This window comes from Diceros bicornis, chromosome 16 (genome assembly GCF_020826845.1).
Source record: "Diceros bicornis minor isolate mBicDic1 chromosome 16, mDicBic1.mat.cur, whole genome shotgun sequence".
Taxonomy (NCBI): Eukaryota; Metazoa; Chordata; class Mammalia; order Perissodactyla; family Rhinocerotidae; genus Diceros; species Diceros bicornis.
In genome coordinates, this window is record NC_080755.1 from 38515598 (window position 1) to 38535546 (window position 19949).

Genomic DNA, 19949 nt, shown 5'->3' on the forward strand with positions numbered 1-19949 from the left:
GCATTTTGAGTGGCCCTCTTTCCTCCCTCTTTGTGCCTGCACATTTTGGCCAATAATGCACCAGTGGTTTCTCTCTGTTACTTCATTTATGGCAATAACATCAGGTCTTGTGTCTGGTCATAATGGTGATCTATGTATGCCATCTACATTGGGCATGGATAATGAATCCTATTTTATTTCTTAATTAAGAATTTGAAAGTACTGCAAATTACTGCAATTAACATGGATTTTCTTCCTCATTTATTTACTTATTTAGATGCCTGAAATTGCACCCTTAGCTTAAACCAACTGCAGGGTTCAAAGCCTATTAAAATATATAGCATTCATTAAAATATTTATTCTTCCCCAACAGTGAAGTTGCAATTTGGAAATGGTGGTGGTATCTATGCATGCAAAATGCTTCCAAAAAAATATATCTTTTGAATACAGTCCATCCAGTTCGGTAATTTAAAAAGTTGAATTTATTGACAATCCTTTGTGTGACTGAAATAAACTAAGATTTTCAAAATAGCCCATTGTTATATTGACTTCAACCAGTATTGTTGTTTTCCTTCTCAAAGTTCTTGGGGATATGAGTACCACCATATTTTCAGAAGTTCAGTGCTCATTGAAAGATAATGGTAACAATTTGAGGGTGGTTGAATTGATCTGACTGATTTCAAAACAATAGTACTTTGAATAAACTGTTTAGCATCAAATTATCTAGCACTTTTGAAGATTCAACCTTAGTCTTCATTCTTGGGTTTTTGTATTTGGTTTTGATTTTGTTTCTAACTGGTTTGCATGGAGACACAGCTCAAGACAGAATGGTTGAAATTAACCAAAAAATGCTTCAGAAAAGTAAACCCTTTGGTGTGGGCCAGCAGCCACTTCAAACTCCAGCCAGCAGGGGTGTAAATGGGTACAATCCCACCAAAAAGCAACTGGGAAATGGCATCTCAAAAGCCTTAAAAGATGGAAACTCTGAAATCCAGCTACGCCACCTCAAGGAATTTATCCTTAGGAAAGAATGAAGGATATGCACCAACATTTAGCTACAATGACATTCATTGCAGTTCTGTTTATAATAGCAAAACAAATAAAATACAAAAATCTGCGGCAATAAAAGATTGTGTAAATTATGGTACAACTTTATATTAGAATAATAAACAGCTATCAACAACCATGAGGTTTGTATTAGTTATCTATGGCTATATTACCCCAAAACTTAGCAGCTTAAAACAATAAACATATATTATCTCACAGTTACTGTGGGTCAGGAGTCTGTGGGCAGAGCCGAACTGGGTCCTCTGACTCAGGGCTTCTCATTGGGCTGCAATCAAGGTATTTGAATCATTTCAAGGCTTAACTTGGAGAGAATCCACTTTCAAGCTCAATCAAGTGGTTGTTGGCAGGATTCAGTTCCTCCAGGTCTGTTGGTTGGAGGTCTCCCTCAGTTCCACTGCCCTCCTTTCTGTAGGGCAGTTCACAACATAGCAGTTGGCTTCATCATAGTAAGCAAGCCAGAGAGGAGGAGAGGGTGAGCAAGACAGCGGCCAGATTCTTTTTGTAACCTAATCTCAGAACTGACATCTCATCACTCTTGCCATATTCTATTGGTTAGAAGTAAGTCAGAGGTCCAGCCCAAACTCCAGGAGGAGCGGTTTACACAACGGTGTGTATGCGAGAGGGCGGGGATCATTGGGAACCATCTTAGAAGCTGTCTACCACACAGTTGAAGTTTCTTTATTGGCAGAAGATATTCATAACATCTTATTCAATGAAAGAAAAGCAGATCACAAAATAGTATGTACAGTATGATCCTTGTTTTGTAAACTAAAAACAATAGAAAAAATATATATCCGTATATACACAAATATTCATGAAACAATCTATAAGGATTCCATGGGTTAACAGAGGTTATAGCCAATGGTGGGATGACAGATGAGTCTTATGTCCTATTTCCCAATCTGTATTTTCTATTTTTTCTAAAACCAACATGTATTGTTTACTATTTTAAAAAGAGTAAATATTATTAAATTAAAAGACAAAGCAATTTAAATCTTCTAGATGTCTTTCTGACCTCCACTGTCTATCTTTACAGGACTGTTTCTTGCTTACGATTTGAAGTCAACTAAATAGAAGTTCATCAGACCCTTTATAGAGCACTTTGATCCCACTGTGTCCAAGGAAATTGTGAGTATGTTCTAGAACTTGTTGCTGTGTTTGTGTCTTCTAAAACAACTATTACCACCAATAATGCTAGCATGGAAAACTACAATTATTTTTCCCCCCTGAGGTCACTATGACCACATGGGAACTATGATTGACCTGAGAGAGCTGGGTCCTATGAAGATCTTCTTCCCTTGAACCAGTGTCTTGCCAGGTCAATTCTAGTTTCTTCCAGACATGAGGTCGCATGACCATGTGGCCATCTTCTCTGCAAAATTCCAAAGGGATATGTTCTATTTATATGTCAAATATAGATGAACAGATCTGATACTGCTAAACATATTTGCAAGTTTGAAAAACAAGAATGGATGGATGAGTGAGAAGATAGTCATTAATAATCCCCATACTTCATTAGTTTTCCTGCCTCACGCCACCAGGAGGGCCTGAGTTGGGATGCTGCTGGTTCAGGGTTGGAATGACTTCTCCAGCAATGTAAATATTATCTTAATGTCACTTACTGATGAATACTACTGTTTTATCAAACATAAGAGTTATTGGTTGTTCGACAGCAAACCAACTGCTCTACACCTATATAGAGGACAAAGAAAGCAGCTTAGGATGGGCAAACTGGTATCCATGGGGAAGGAAGGCAATGGTTTCCAAGATGGCAGGGGATTAGAACCAGGTCTGAAATACTGGTGGATCTCTTTTCGTTGGGATCTATAGTACAATCGCCGATGTAACAGATAACACCCGAATCGTGATGGTTTAACACGATAGATCATTTTTTCCCTCATATAAGGCCCAAATGGGTGTTTGTCAAGACAGTGATTCAGAAACCCAGGTGCCTCCTATCTTGTGGCTTCACCATCTTCTAGGGCCTCTGAGTTTTATGCTGGATTTTTTGAATCTACCTGGCTGACAGGGAAGGAGAAAGTAAAGATGGCACCCCCAGTTCCTACCCACCTTGGCCTACAATTGACACACATCACACCCCATTGTTGAGAACTAGTCATATCGGCCTCACTTTGATGAAAGAGGCCTTGGGTTAGTCCCTGGCTGGCAGTCACTTCCCCAAAACTCCACTCTCTGCTAGGGGAGCACACATTATAGGTTCTATTAGGAAAATCATAGAGTTGGAAAGTTCTTGATGAGGAAATTCTTAGTGGGCATTCATATGTCAACCACAGAGCAGGGATTAGTTGACCTATCAATGTCTCAAGGTTGTTCTACACTGGAAGTGCTAGTGGTGCCCACCAATGCTGGAAGTCTGTGGAGGCCAATGGGGTCTCAAGATATCAACTTGAAAACTACCTATCTCTCTCTCTAAGCCTTGGTTTCTTGTTGTGTAAAATGACAATAATAGGATCTACCTCTTAGAGTTGTCATAAAGCTTCAAGGAAATAATTCAAGAAAGGGCACGGTACACATTATCTCAACACCAGTGACTTCTTCAGCAAGTATCTACAATGAATAATCTCAGAAATGCCTTACCAGCACTACCACAGTCACTGATTCTTGTAATATCATTGTTACTATTAGGCTATAGTTGTGATGATTAGCACTACCATCGATAATAAAACCATAACCAAAACCATCTCTTCTCTACAGTGCTTGACATTTAGGTATTTGACTCTCATTACAACCTTCTAAAGTGGAAAGGAGACTCACTGTTATCACACCCATTTCATACATGAGAAAACTGAACCTCATGAAGCCTAAGTGATAATGACCAGGATCACATTATAACCCTGTCAGAGTTACCATATGGCTCTCAAACTCAAGTCTTTTAAGTCAAAATTGTACTATGACGCCAAATGTAAAATGGGATCTTGTTGGAATAAGCAGAACCATTGAAGACCTCTAGTCTCACTCCCTCATTTTTCAGATGATTTGGGGGTGCCTTTGAGGATTGTTCCTCTTTGTGCCATTGGCCTCTGGTTGTCTTATCTCCTTTAAGGTGAGTCTAATTGCACCTGGGTCTGGTGGTGGGGTAGGGGCAAGTAGTGTTCGTATTGGTGATGAGATTTTAGAGGCCGTAATGTACAGGGCTCCTGGAAATTGCTCCAAGATACATGAGTGAGGCCCCAGGAATGAGGAAAATGTGTCCACTCTGGCACATTTGGAGACATCACTGGCCAGCATCACAAACTCTAGTGGGGCAGGTGACAGATTGGTGTCCACTTCTAGGTTTCTTAAGGTCTTCTTTCTCCGCCATTCAACTCTTTGGCCTTTTCCCGGCTAACTTTAATGACTAATTCTTTAGTGATTTTATTCTTTCTTTTGAGAGCGAAATAAGAACTGTTTCCCATAGCCTTAGGTTTGCAGTGTAAGGTCTTTGGAGACAGTGTTTGCCCCTGTATTGAGTAACTCCAAGTGTGAGGAGCAGAGAGCTACAGTAAACACAGATCCCCATATGGAGAGCAGCCCCCAGGCTCAGTCCTGCTGTTGACCACTGTGATGACACAGGGTCATTTAGACTCTGTAGGCCACGACTCCCTCATTTGTTAGATCAGGTGGAAGATGCCCACTTTCTCCACCTCCTCCATTTCTTATGGAAATACTGAGAACTCCAGGCTCAAAAACGTGAATAGACAGAAAGTGCTTTGAAAAGTATAACATGCTAGATAAATGTAGCAGAGAGTCATCATTATCGCTGTGCTATCACCATTATTATTTTGTGGTCAGCTCAGCTTTTCCTAACACAGAGCAGTTAATGAAGTGGCAGTTGTATTGGTTTCCCACTAGGAGGGTGAATAGGCCAAATGAGGCTCTATTTCTATGCCATTTGTGTCCAGTTTTTTTTTTTCCACAATCGCTCTGTGTAGTGGGTTTATAAGTATTTTAATTACAGTGGCTTTTTATTATACTTACTCCTAACAAAATTCAGGCTAAGGACATTTTCTAAAAGTCCTAAAAATGGTGGATTTCCCTAAAGTCTGAGTTAATTTTCACCAGCAGCCACATCACAGCTACCTTTGATCCCATCTCTAAGTACTAAAAAGTTTTAATGAATTATTTTCAGCATAACCAAAATGAATTTTTTTAATTGTACCTATAGGTCCACTAGTAGAGAGAAAAATGACAAAATCCACTAGTCATCAAGCTTTGGCTCATAAATTGGTCACCAGCTGAGATGCATTTTTCCTGTGATCATTCATGAAGGAGGATATAAGCAATCACAGCTTCTACTAGAATATCTATTCCTAAGTTTCATGTCCATATTTGAAAAATAATGATAATAAAGTCAGCTGTGGTTTGTTTGGAATGAGACCTGAATGACAGGTTTCACAAAGTGGTCCTAGACTCAGAACTTAGGAATCAGAAGGAAAAGAGTCATGTGCCTCGTCCAGTGTAAAGCTAGACACGACAGGGCCTGGATGAGTCAAACCCTTGATGTTGCTTGAAAATGGGAGCAAAGCAAGCAGGGATCACTCGGGATAGGAGAAGGAGATTGGGTCAGAAATAGTGTAGATGAAGAAGAAAGGACAGGCAGATGATGAATTTGGAGAACTAAGATCTAAACCCAGGTCAAAAATCCAGGGATCTACCAAAACCACACCAGAGAAGTGGCCGTTGGCAGAGGCTGAGAACAGAAGTGGTAATGTTGATATTGGCTTAGAAATATTCCAGCAACTTCCAGCAGAGACTGGTGTTCAAAACAGTAGAGTCCAGTGAAGGCCATGGAGGTGGCTAGAGAATAGATAAGAAATCCTGTTTCAATAGAACTGAGGAAAAAGCAAGAGCCTAATTACCAAGGAAAAGTGCATTCTGTATTAGGTTAAGCAAGTGAGCTACACTCTCATGTCATCTGGCCCATGAATGTCATTTAGCCCAAGCCTGAGTCTGATCCTAGCACAGGAGCAAGAGATGCACCCGTTGTCTGAGTAGCAAAGTTAGAAAGATGCAGGGGCACTGCAGTATGCTCCCTCCAGAGGAAGTCCTTTCACAGAACATCAGGGCTGACCTTTATGTTCATTTTAACTGAATGATATCTGCAAGGAGAGTATAAAGACTGATTTGTTCCCACCCTTTAACACCTGAGGCTCTTACCCCCTCACGTCAGTGCTGGGCTCAGCACCTGCGTAAGGACAGCTCTATCTGTTCGTCCAGACAGACATCATGGACTCCCAACCATCTCCACTTCTCCACACATCCAAGCTACAAAATCTAAAGGAAATGGTATTTAAGAAGGGAACCTCCTGCATCTTCTAGAAGACTGTGTAGACGCTGTACTGGGTCAACCATACTTGTAGACAAAATGGGTTTGATTCTCCTACATGCCTAGACTCAAGTGGCAAGAGCAAATCAAAGCCTTTCAACACAGTAAACATCATTGCCTTCCAGTAAGTCATTTTTAACATATAAATATCAGCAAGAACACTAATAACAACGCCTTCTGATTCTTATGAGGGTTCACTTTTACCAAGCACTTTCATCTACAATATTTCTTTTGAATTTCGTAATACTAGGGAGGGAATTTTTATGCCCCTTGTAAAGATGAATAAATTGAGATTCAACGAGTTTGAGTGACTTATCTTTAGTCACAAAACTAGAGTCTGAAATTGGACCCAGGCCTTATGAATTCAATTTGCCTCTAACACACTATCATGATAAATCTATCTATCCCCATAGAAGACCTTTGTGTCTCACAACCCTGGAAGTTTGGAAGAAAAGACAGCCAGGAAGGATATAGAAAGAAGACAGTTGAGAAAAAAATAGTCTAACTTTCACATTTTGTCTTAGGCCACTCCTGAGACTATTGTTCTTAACTCTTTGCCTTTACCTTGGTGTTTTTAACTCTTCAAAACATTCTCATGTCTTTATCTCCTTTGATCAGCTCAGCAACCCTGTGAGGTAGGCAGAGCAGATCTGACAGATGAGGAAACTAACACCTGGAGAGGTTAGATGACTCACCCAAGAACAGATGGCCATTTGGTGGCAGAATTGGAGCTGGAACCCAGATCTTTGGAATGCGGGTGGGGTAGGAGAGAAGTACCTGCTGAAAGAGGTAGGAAAAAAGTATTTCATTAAAAGATTAATCAAATTTCATACGAAAATGAAAAGGGCCAAGAGTAGCCAAAAGAATTTTGAGAAAGAACAAAAAGAAGAGGGACTTATACCACAGGCATCAAATTTGATAAAACAGTGTGACAGAGGTGGAGAGATACAGAGACCAATGGAATAAACTAGAAAGTCCAGAAAGAGATCCATGCATTTTTAGAAATTTGGTACATGACAGGAGAATTACGAATAAGTAGGCAAAGTATGGACTGTTTGATATACAGTGTCACAATAATTAGCTCCTCATACTGGAAAATTAACATTAGAGCTCTATTTTATACACAAAATATTGCAGGTAGACTCCAGATGGATTTAAGGCTAAAACTTTTAAACTATTAGAATAAAATTCAGGAAGATATTTTTACATAAAATCAGGAAAGAAAGGATTCTTAAGATTCAAAAAAAAAGCTCAATTTGGGGAGAAAAAAGGAGGAGGATTGGCAATAGATGTTAGCTCAAAGCCGGTCTTCCTCAGCAAAAAGAGGAGGATTAGCACGGATGTTAGCTCAGGTCTGATCTTCCTCACAAAAAATAAATTAATTAAATAAATAAATAAATAAAAGCTCAAAAGAAAAATGGGAATAAATTGGATTACATTAAAATTTAAGACTTCTATATGATCAAAGACACCATGAACAAAACCAAAAACAAGTGAGAGATTTAGAGCAAGAGTTTGTGATGTATTTAACCAACGAAGGATTAATATCTAAAACATGTGGGGAAAAGGCTACAGTAAGTAAAAGACAAACAGCCCAATAAAAATCAGGCAAAATATAAAAATAGACAGTTCCCAGAAATGTAAATCAAAATGGCCTATAAAAATATAAAAAAATGCCCTACCTCATTAATAATCAGGGAAATGCCAATTAAAGCAAAAAGATACCATTTCATACCTATCCAATTGTCAAAAACTAAATGGTTCCACAATGCCAAGTTTTTGTGGGAAGTGAGCACCCTCATTCTTGAGAGAGTGCAAATTGTTTTAAGTCCTTTAGACAGCAATTTGGAAATATCTTATGAAAGGGAAGAGATGCGTCTCTATGACAACTGGTTTTACATCTAGATATATGCTCTAGAAAAACTCATCCCCAGGTATAGTATGATGTGTAAAAGGAAATTTATTATTGCATTATTTGTAATATTGAAAAATTGGAAGCAATCTAAATGCTTATCAATACGGCAATGGAAAAGCAGTGTACATTTCGTAGCAGTGAGTGAGCCTCAGCGAGCTGGACTCATGTAGCAAGAGGGATGATTTTAGAAAACTCAAGTTGCATGAAAAAAATCAAATCATTAATATATCATTTACATCCATATTTAAAATATGCAAAATAATATTGTCTATTATTTATAGATTCAAATATACGTGTAGCATTAGAACACAGAGAAAGATCCATGCAAGTTCAGGAGAATGGCTTCTTGGAGGAAGGAAGAGGATAATAGGATCAAAGACAGACAGCACAAAGAGAGTTGAACTGAACCTATAATGTTTTATTTCTTTAATTAAAAAAAAAACTATACCAAATTCAGCAAGATGTTAACATCATAACATTCTGTGCTGTGGATATGGAGTGTTTGATATAGTAAACAATTTGGGAAAGGCAAAGTTATTCACCAGCAGCCTCTCTTTCCTCCCGGGGAAATGAGAAGGCAGTGGGGAGCATGAGTCTGCAGGAAACAGAGCTGACAACTTTGAAAATTATTTTGGCTTTGGATTTCCGCTCGTGCATGCACACTGGGACAGTTCCACACATGGGAGCAGTGGGGTCATGGAAGAAGAGGTGCCAAGCATGATAGTTAAGGGACACAGCAGGCCCCGGGAAGTCCCAGTTCTGCCAGGGCATTAAGAACAGCATTCTGTGGCTAAGAATAGGACCCAAGAATGACAATGGCTTAGATACAATAGGAGAGTGTTTCTCCCAACTTTAAAAGAATTCAGAGGTAGGCAATCTGGGGCTAATATGGTGGCTGCAAGATGTCTCCAGGACTCATGCTCTTTCCATCTTTCAGCTGTGCCATCCCTAGTTACATGAGTTCCATCTCCAAGGTCACTTCATGATCTGAGGTGGTCATTGCTGCTCCAAGAGATCCAGGAAGGAAGCAGGAAGAAGTGAAGGTGAGAAGGGCAAAATAGTTCCTATAGGTTGTCTGTAACTCGCTAAAAATTCTTACCTGAAAGTCCTTAACTTGCGTGGACATTTTATTGGTCATCCCTAACCCCAAGGGAGGGTAAGAAACGTTTTCTTTGATTCAATCAGCAATGTGCCCAGCTAAAAAGTTGAAGCTAAGGAAGAAGGAGGAATGGCTGGTGGGTTAACAGCTAGTAGTGGCCGCCACAGCCTGTAGGAACTCCTTGTGTGCCCATGGATGAGAGCTTGCCTCCTCTGGACGTTGCTTTCCTGTCCATGCAAGAAAGAGCATGGATTCGGTAATGGTTCCTCAGTGGAGCCAATTTGCTGTTGGTTGCTTCCTACTTTGGCCAGACTTCTACTTGGGACACTTATACTTGAAACCCTTGTCTGCCCGTTCATCTTCCACCACCACAGGGATAGGACTGAATTGTTAACCTTTTTCTTTCACCACAGTTCTGGTTCTGCATTTATGCTTCACACTTCCCACTCTTTAGGAAGTGCAACTTGTCTTTTAGGTTCAGCAACTGCTAGAAACACCCAGATTTTAACTTTCCAACTCACCTCTCTGAAGGAGCCCTCCTTGGCTTATGGCAGCCTCCTCTGAGACACACAGATTAACTAAACCTTGTGATAACCCAAACTCACTCAGCTAATCAAGAACAGAGCCGGGATTTGAACTAGATATTCTGACTCCAGAGATGGTGCTTGGAACCACTGAGCTATAAGCAGTAAACCAGAGAGCTTGAACAAGAATTCTAGTCCTCCTACTCTTGGCCAAAATTCTCTTCTTTGAATTGCTTCATACTAGCTTCTTAGTTATAGATTCTGGGTGGATCTCCTTAACTTCACTTTCCTCTGTGCCTCATATCTATTTTTTCCATGCACACATTAGGCACTTGATGAAGGCTTTTGATAAAATATCTGAGCTTAGTGAGTAGGGACCAGCTTCCGCTCTCATGAGGCTTTGATGAGATTTGACTTGGCCAAGTAAGGCCACTGCCTAAGAACTAAATGGAAACATCAAGCTGCCTCCTTGATCACCTGAATGGAAAGCCACGCTCCTGCCAAAATATGTCTGAAGAGAGGAATGGTGAGCAGCTCAGACAAATGTTCTATGTACTCTCATCTTTTCAGTCAAGCCCCGGCAGGGCAGAAAGTGGGTGTACCTTGTCAATGTCCTGCACTTCTTTCCCTAGAGTGGTGATATAGAAGGGCCATCCAGGGAACAGGAAGGAGAGAGCTGGGTGACCACTTATAAAGCCAAAGTCAGCCATGTCCACTCTTCCACTGGGCAGTTGAACTCTGCAGGAGAAATTATGCACTCCCCAAGTCAGTGCTGCTATGCATTCATGCTCCTGCCCTCAGCTCTGTTTGCTGTCCTTTCTCGTGTCCATAGTCATACATCATCAACCCTGCCAAAAAACAAACTACTCTTTGCTTCTTTCTCGGTTACCAACATCATCTTCTCATTTGACCAACCCAAAACTCGAGGTCATCTCTGACTCCTCTTTCTCCCTCCTCACCATCGTTGAAATAGTCATTAAACTGTATTATTCCTCTTCCCTTCGCATTTCTCCAATCTGTCCACTGCCCTCCTTCAGCCTTGGCTTTAATTTATTTCCAAGCTGACACCCTCCAACCAGTCTTGGCATTACAGAGCTACAGCTTTCAAAGACATAATCGGATCATGTCACACACATACCCTTTCTTAATGGTTCTCTGTAAATTTGGGGATAAAGTCAAAACTCCTGAAATCTGAAAGCCAAGCCCTTCAATATCTGACTGCTGCTTTCCTCTCAACTTCACCTTTCCTCCACTGGATTGCATATTCCAGCCACGCTCAAATCCTGGGTTTCCCAAAACACTTCGTGAGCTCCCTAAGTTGTGGTCGTTTGCATGTGCTGCTTCCTCTGTCTGACGCCCTCCTTGTTCCCGCCTCTCAAATATTTGTCAAATGCATAAGTGAGTCTGGGTGCAGGTGGAGCAGCAAGAAATGAAGGACAGACAGAGGAAGGAGAGATAAAAGTGGCAAAAAGAGAACCCAGGCATGTGGAAGGAGGAAGAAATTTTGGCCAAAGTAGAAAAATTAAAGAAAAAAAAAAAAACATTCAAAGGCAGAGGTCTAAAAGCATTTTTTCTAAGACCCTGGTGGCACATTTCTATTTTAAACCAAACTGAAGGGTACAAACTTGACTTGACTGATCCCTAGTAACCACTATAGAACTCAAAATACCATCCAGCCACCTGGTGACCCTACAGAACAGGGTGAGGAGTTGAAGCCTTGAGGACAGGTCAGAGGAGCAGTGATTAAGTCAAGGTCAACTCTCAGCTCTGGCCTTGGGATTCCGCCCATGTGCATTTCTGCGGGGACAGAAACCAACTTGCCGTCTTACTGAAGCGAGTCATTTCCACTTCTTCTCTGGTCCTCTCCATAATACTCTGTGAAAGACACACTCATTAATAACTTTAGCTCCAGCTCCTGAAGGATTTCGATCACTTATTCAAGAGATGCCAATCAAATTCAGAACTCTACTGGTAGGATAATTAATATTTTCAATGTGGCAGCCGAGAGTCCAGAAAAAAGAATGGAAAGGACGTGTAATGCCTACGACATGAGTCCAAGTGCAGCCCTCCCAGAACCTGGGGAAGCTCCAGCTCACAAGTCTGACCCGCTTGCTGAAATCTTAAAGGCCACCAAAAGGTGCTTTACCAACTGATATGAGCAAAGGCCAGGTGAGGCTCCCTGTGACACACCAGTTTCCTGTGGGGCCGTGCTTCATGCCCATTAACGTAGTGATCTATTTCCAAACCAGACAGTTGAAGTGGGAAAGATGAATGAGCAGAGGCCATTCCCATCCCCAAGGACAACCTGATCCTTAATAGTAGCAGCAGATGTGAACAAACCCAATTCTTCACACATATCACTTATTCAGTGCTCACAGTCCTCTACGAAAGGAGAAGTTATTACCCTTATTATACAAAAAGATAGAAACTCAGAGAAGTTAAGTAACATTTCCAAGGTGGTCAAGTTAGTGGCAGAGCCAGGAGGTAAACCCACGCTGAATATCAACAAAGCCCATGTCCTCTCCTACACTTCCCTTCCTTTCAAACATCCAGAGATTGTCAGTGTTGTAAGGGGCTTCAGTGGCTAGCTCGCCTCACAGGTGGTAAGAGTGAGGTACATGGTGGCTGATGACAGAGGTGGACGGTGAACCTGGATTTCTTGACTCCTAATTCAGCTCTTTCCTCACTACACCTCACTGCTTCCCAGACTCAAGCAAGTATTGACCTGATCCCCACATTCATTCAACAATTTAACAGTATGTAATGAGCCCTTACCAAGGGCCAGGCACTGTGCTTTATCCCGTGGGGATACAGCATGTTGAAAACAGAAAACACCTCTGTTCCCATGGAGTTCACATTCAACTGAAAAAACAAACATACACATAAATAATCTGTCAGGTGAGGGAGATGTGTCCTATGCGGAATGATAAAGCAGGATAAGAGGGGCAGAGATCAGTGAGGCAAGAGGGAGGGATATTATTTTTAAAAGGATGGTCAGGGAAGCTTTTTGCATCCCCAACAAAATCCATTCCAACTTGACCTACATCTTGCTTTCGTACCCAGGTGTGGAACTGGGCTGACAATGAGCAGGTTAAACACACAGAACAGTAGGCAGGGGGGTCCCCAAGGAAGAACAGGATTCAAAAGTAACCCCCAGCACTGCCAGCCTTGCCATGGGACAGTCCTCACACATAGAGCAGCGACTGCAACCTATCTTTGGGATCAGAAAGGATTTTTAGATGTGGCCCTGTTCCCAGAGGAAATGGCCCAGTGACTCAGGAGCTTAAGGGAGATGTCCTCACAGTCTGGTAATAGCCAGCCTTCGAAAGCCTCTGAATACCTTCTATCAGAAAGGGAAATTAGAGGTGAATTTAATACTTGGAGAATTTTAGTGGGTGGAAAAGACCTTTAGATGTGCTTCAGGATCTCATTGAAATGTTTCTCCATAGACTTAGGAGGTTGTATCTCTGGGAAAGACACTAAAAGTAAAATAATAAGAAAACTCTGATTACACCTTAGAAACAATTTGGAAGTCCATTCCTGTGCAAGGCCCAGAAACAAAGCTCTATACAAAAATTGCCAAAGATAATCTATTCTGTAACAATAAAGTGATGTATCTCTATACTGTGTAGCGTGAGTTTTCCAGAAGATTTAGCAATCAAATAAATCAATAACAAAGAAAACTGGTGCCCAAATATGTTTCTGTATTTTACTACTGAAATCACTCCCAGGAGAATTCTGTGAAGCTGGGGGCTTGAGGAGAGGCCACAGCGAACAGCTGGAGAAGCCCCTGGGCAGGGTCAGTGCCAGACGCTGGGGGATGGAGAGACTCGGAACAGGCTGGGAAGGGCAGTGAGAAGCTGCCAGACACCCAGCGCCAAGAGGCCTTGTGCCTGGAGGTGACAGGAACAGCCTGACTGGATGGCATAGCTGGCTGCTTGCTGTAAGTGCCATAAGTAGTCTGTAGACGAAATTGGCAGGAAACGTGCGAGAAGCTAACACTATCTCTGTATCCTCACCTCTCCCTCCCATCACCACTCCTGCCTCAGGAGAGTCTCAAATCTATTCTAAAGTTAACTCTCCATCTCAGCTCAGGATTCACCCCGTCCTGTCTCCTAATTAGGCTCCTTCGTTCTCACTTGGTCTCTCCCTTTAAATTAGATTCTTCCTCGACAAACTCATCATCTCCCATTTTTAAGGGGAATAAAAAAGAGAGAGAGGGACCTTTCCTTGTTCCTGCTTTCCCCCCAAGCTAATATTCCATCTCTCCACCTCCCTTAATTGCCAGATTTTAAAGAAATACTTCCATATGCAGTGTCTTCCCTTCCTCATCTTCACCTTCTTTAATACCTCACGGTCTGCTCTCTGGTCCAACAATTCCACAGAAATTTCTCTGACTGCCAAATACGCCAATTTCTCCAAGCCTTTGGTCTCAGCAGCATTTGTCACTGTGTATTTGTCACGTGTATCCATTGTCTGAACCCAACATCTTAAAACATTCACCTCAGGGCCGGTGGTGTGGTGTAGCAGTTAAGTGCGCGCACTCCACTTCAGCGGCCTGGGGTTCGTGGGTTCGGATCCCAGGTACGCACTGACGCACCGCTTGTCAAGCTATGCTGTGGCGGCATCCCATATAAAGTAGAGGCAGATGGGCACAGATGTTAGCCCAGGGCCAATCTTCCTCAGCACAAAGAGGAGGATTGGCATGGGATGTTAGCTCAGGGCTAATCTTCCCCACACACAGAGGCAAAAAAAGTTAAAAAAAAAAAAAAAAAAGACCACCTCCTTTGGCCTTGATGACCCTATTTCCCTGGTCTCCTCTGAAGCCTTCTCACCTCCTTCCCAGTCCAGAACCCACCCCCACCACCTTAGTCTTCCACTGGGGGAGAAGAGACCAGAATCAACTAACTCATTGGATGTTTTGGGGTAACATGCTCTTTAGAAAATCTCATGGAAGTTTTAATGAATTTCCCCAAAATATGGTTTGTATGGACATATACATGCTATGCGTATACATACACATATATAAACATTATTTCAGGGGAGGCTCACAGACTCCCTAAATTACAAGCCTCTGTCCCAGAGAATAGCCTTTTGTACAAAATGTAGTATGATTTCATGTGACTGTTCCATGTTGCTTTTAAACCACATGTTTCTAGTAGGTTCTTGGCTTCTAGGGGTGCTATAATGGAATGAAGCACTTTATCGGAAGGCAGAAGCCCAGGATTGTCATCCCGGTTTTCATACCTTAAAGGTATGAAAAACCACCTATCTAAACCAAAGTTACCTCCTCTGTAAAAATGGGCATTATCATTTCTTCTTTGCCTCACAGGATTGTTCTAAAGACCAAATGAGATCAGGAATTTGAAAACATTTTGCAAAATTCAAACCATTACACAATGATTACCAGTAAAATCAATGATTAATATCCTTAGAGATACACCAGCAGGGTACCAACATGGGTCTCACTCCTATCTTGAGCACCATGTTATGATTTGACCTGGGTCCATTTCCCAGTTTGTAAACTGGAGATGATAATAGCTATTCTAGCTGTCTCATAGAGCTAGTGTGAGTATCAAATGAAATAATGGAGGTGGAGAGACTTTGCAACTCAGCAAGACTCAGCCTCCTGCCATTTCTCATCCTCTTCTTTGTCCCTCTCCATGTGCATTAATTGAGCTCCGTGAGCCCACCAGAGTCAGGCTGTGCTCACAAGAGTCCCACCGTGCCCAATGATGGAATGTTCCTACAAAACAACTCTAGAGTCAAATTAGACTCCAGTGAGTTAATCATAGATAATGTAATTATAAGAAACAGCAAATAAATTGATAATAATTGGCTATTTATTATTTTTAAAAAGGAGACTTGGAGAGAAAGAATATAGTGTGTGAGAAAGATTATCCTTTGTAGAAATAATCAATCCTCTTGGCCACTTGGCCTATATTTGAACCCACTCCAAGGAGCACTAGTGTCTCTTTGGTATGCTGAGTGGCTGGAAAATATTTTCTGACCTGAAATGCTGGTTTTACTCTGATGCACGAGTGTTCGTAGCATCCAGTAGGTGTATCCAGGCTTCCAATTCCCCAAGAAAGAACATGACCACTGGAACGACTATCCTTTCCTAGTTCCCAGCCCTTTCTTCTGTGCTCCACTGTGCCTAACTGAGGTTCAGAGGTAAGGGTCAGGGAAAAATGCAGACAAACTAGCAAGCTCAAGGTGGATCCATCTCTGCCTTTTCACCAGGTTCTATCTGGTTTCAGAAAGAGGTGGGATTTCCACGGTGCTGTGGGAAGGGAGGGATCACCTCTGATGAGGACAAGCCAAGTCACCATCAGAGTCAGATGACATAGCAGGAAGCATTCCTCAACAGTCTCTGGGACTTGGGAAGTATGACACTGGCCATTCATTGCAGAAGTAAGGGGTGATGCATGTCTTGGGCTCCATGAGCAGTGGAAGGAGAAGAAGGAAATAGAAGGGAAATTAACATTTATTGATCCAAGGACATTATCTACATTATTTCATTCAATCTACTCAATAATACTCTCTAGTATGGGTTTATTGTCCCATTTACCAGCAAAGAACCTAAGAGTCAGAAAGGTTAAAACTTGCCCAAGATCATACAGAGAGTAAAGAATAGAGGGACTCCAAATGCCAGGCTATTTCCAATCTGGCAAACTGGCTCACCAAATGCATCAGAGGCCATTCCAAGTAGTGGACACCCAGAAAAAGACAAAGAGTGACTCTCCAATTGTGGCTTGTCCACAGTCATTACCCCAATAAAGGACCTTTGATTATTCTGTGATAGACATATACTATAGCTGAGTAAGAAGACTCCAATCTGAGACTTGGGTCTGCCACTTACCAGCACTGTGAACTTTCCCAAATTCCTAAAACTTATCTATAAAATACACATACCATTATCTCTCTGGGAAATGTGTAAGTTACTGTGTAGTTCAAATGCAATGATACTTGTGAAAATGCTTTGTCTTCTGCCTACACCATGCCACGTCACTACGTAGAGAAGGTGGCATTGCCTCCATTCACAGGGCTGCAGGTGAAAGCCACATCCCTGGCATAGAAAAAGAAAAGCAAGAGCCGTAGAGGTCCCAGAACACTGGATAAGGATGAAGCAGGAGCCCAGAATGCAGCTGAGGTCTGATAATGAGGTAGAAGGTCAGAGCAGGACTGGCAGTGACAAGGAACCCACATGGACTGCTTAACACCTTCCTAAGATCAGAGTGGTCCCAGAGTCTTGGGCAGAGCTAAGCCTCCCTATGGTTAGATGGTTGGTCAAGTGGTTTCTCTTCCAGGGAAAGGAGAGTCATGGGGGAGGAAGCTGGCACGTCATTGCAGCTGGCCAGAGGGCGAATATCATGAGGGATGAGCTCCAAATCTGCTTTTTTCCCCTTATCCGTGGATACAATATCCTGGTTTTATGGCTCTAGAGAAAAGTATAGGCTGTAAATTCCTACAGGGAATGGATTCTATCTTAAATGTTATTGGATTTCCCATAGAACCTGAAAAAGCACAGAGCTCAAATCAGCGGTCCTTAAAGGCAGGATGCTGTGTCATCCTTCTGTGAGTTCCCACAGCTAACTTTTCCCATAATGAACTTTTGTGTCAGGCAGAAGATCCTGGAGGGCTTGTTAAACAGGCAGATTCCCAAGTTCCACCCTAAGATTCAGATTTGGAGGGTGGAAGTGAGACAAAAATGTACATTTTATCAAACCCCCCAGTTGTTTCCCATGCAGGTGAAAAAACTTGCTTTGGGGAAAAAACTTTGAGAAACTCTCTGAAAGTCTATTGTTTCACGTACCTTCTTACACTGAAATAACCTGTTCATGGGTCTAACTCCCTCCCACCAGACCATAAGCTCCTCCAGGGCAGGGTCTGTGCCTTCTCGTCCTTGTACCCCAGACCCTAGCAGAGCACCTGGCACACCGTAGGTGTTTGGTTGGGCTCACCAGACCAGGAGGATGAACCATAAAATACACCCCATTCCTATAGGAACAGTTTCATATCTAGGATTTGTGTTGTTGACAGGGGTCACTGAATGCCCATATCTCAGAAATATGGGCAACAATATTGAATCATGGGATGCTAGAGTGATAGAGCTGAAAAGTACCCACATGCATTCTTCAGCATCCATAAAGCAAAGGCACAACTCTGGATCTCTGCAATCATTTTGATCTGACAAACATTTTATTAAAGATTGTCTAATCAATGTACCACAGTGCACCTCATAGTCACTTTGTAGTTGAGAGACTGAGGCCTGAAGAAGTTAACTGACATGCTCAAGGCTGCACCATGAATCAGTGTCAGTCTCAGAACTCAGACCTGGGTCTCTGGATTTTCTGGGCAGTGCTTCCTTAAAACCACAAGATTCTGAGAAGGACCTGTGTTTTGGGTTTTTTTTCTAAAAGAGAATGATCGATAAATCTTTACTTTTTAAAATGCCTCTGGGGGGCGAACTCAAGATGGCGGCGTAAGCAGACTCGGAACTCACCTCCTCCGGTGGACACAGCCAATTTACAACTACTCGTGGAAAAATTACCCCTGAGACAGAACTGAAAACTGGATGAGAGGAACTCCTGTAACAACGGACAATCCTACTTGAGGTGGAAGAGGCAGAGACTTCCTTCTGGAGAGGAAAAACACCACCTTCAGGAGCCGCCAGCTTCACGGCCCCGGGAGCAGCTCACAGGTATGCAGCCCTCGCTGGAGGCGCGGGGCCCTGAGCAGGGGAGCACCCCCGCTGTGGGCATTTTGTGGACCCAGCACAATCGAGATGAGTGGCATAATATCTGACTTTGCCTGCTACTAAAACATTGGGGAGTACCCCCAGAAAAGCTGGTTCACAAAGAAACTAAAACCGACTCTTAAAGGGCCCACGCGCAAACTCACCCGTTTCAGAGAGCATCCTAAAATCACCAGAAAGAAAGGTGCACAGTGCTGTGGTGAAAAGAGACTCACCTAATAGGCCCTGAGTGCATCTCAGTGTGAAGTGAGACCTCTCCAGGGACTCGGACATTGGCGGCGGCCATTGTTGTGGCCTGGTGTGGGCGTGCTGACACAGACGCTATTGGAGTTCTTCCTGAGGCCTGCTAGCCCAGGTCTGCCCCACCCTCTAGAGCACCTATTTAATCCAGCTCAGACAGGGCAGGCAGCCCACCCTAGAGACTGGCCCCACCCAACAACAAGCCCTCAGGCAACTTGTGGGCCAGCATAGATTGGTGACTGGATTCTCTGCAGCCTGGCAACTGAGCCGACTTTAGCGGGGCAGGGTGTGCACAAGGAGTGGGTGGAGAGTGTGGGGCAGTGGTGGTGTGGGGCTCCCGCTGTGGAGAGACTGGGTCCGCTTCGGGAGGTCAGGGCGCGCACACGGGGCAAGACTGTGTTGACTGTGTGTGTGGACCTGTGTGCGGCAGGGCTTGTCAGCTGCAGAAGACTTGTGCTTCTCAAAGACCCACATAGGGGGTTTGCCCCACCTTCCAAAGCCTCAAACAATTGGGTGCTCCTGTGCCTGAGGCCAGCCCCACCCAGCTGCAAACCTCAGAGAGCTGACAAGAGACCTAATAGGCTAGAGGCTTACAGCAATTGTAAGGCCCTGAGCCTAACAACCTGCCACGCTGGGGGCCTACTCACTTAAAAGAAATACTGCAACACAAATGTGGTATTAGAACTTGCAGCCAACTGTGCAGGGGCTCCTCACACCTGATAAAGAGACTGAAGGGCCCACAACAACTACAAGCAGCTGAGCATTACAACAGCTGGTCGGGAGCATAACTCGGCCTCCCTGGGCGCATACAGTGAGAGCAAACAAGCCACAACAGAAGGACACACGTAGCCCACATAGGGGTCACCCCTGGAACATTGAGAACTGAGGGAAGCACACTGGAAGCCTCCTAAGCATCACTTACATAAGGTCACCTATCCAAGAGCAGGAGACATAGCTGACCTACCTAATACATAGACGCAAGCACAGGGAAAGAGGCAAAATGAGGAGGCAAAAGAATACATTCCAAGTAAGGGAACAGA

The 19949-nt window shown here is 42.9% G+C and overlaps 1 long non-coding RNA gene across 1 annotated transcript; it reads right to left on the bottom strand.

Annotated features, from left to right (window-relative positions):
* Positions 1 to 1157: 1157 nt before the first annotated feature.
* Positions 1158 to 19028, bottom strand: LOC131415391 (uncharacterized). The gene is made up of 3 exons (XR_009222449.1): positions 18885 to 19028; positions 6938 to 7150; positions 1158 to 2419 (listed from the first exon to the last, which is right to left on the bottom strand). It is a non-coding gene; the product is annotated as an uncharacterized LOC131415391 (long non-coding RNA).
* Positions 19029 to 19949: the final 921 nt, after the last annotated feature.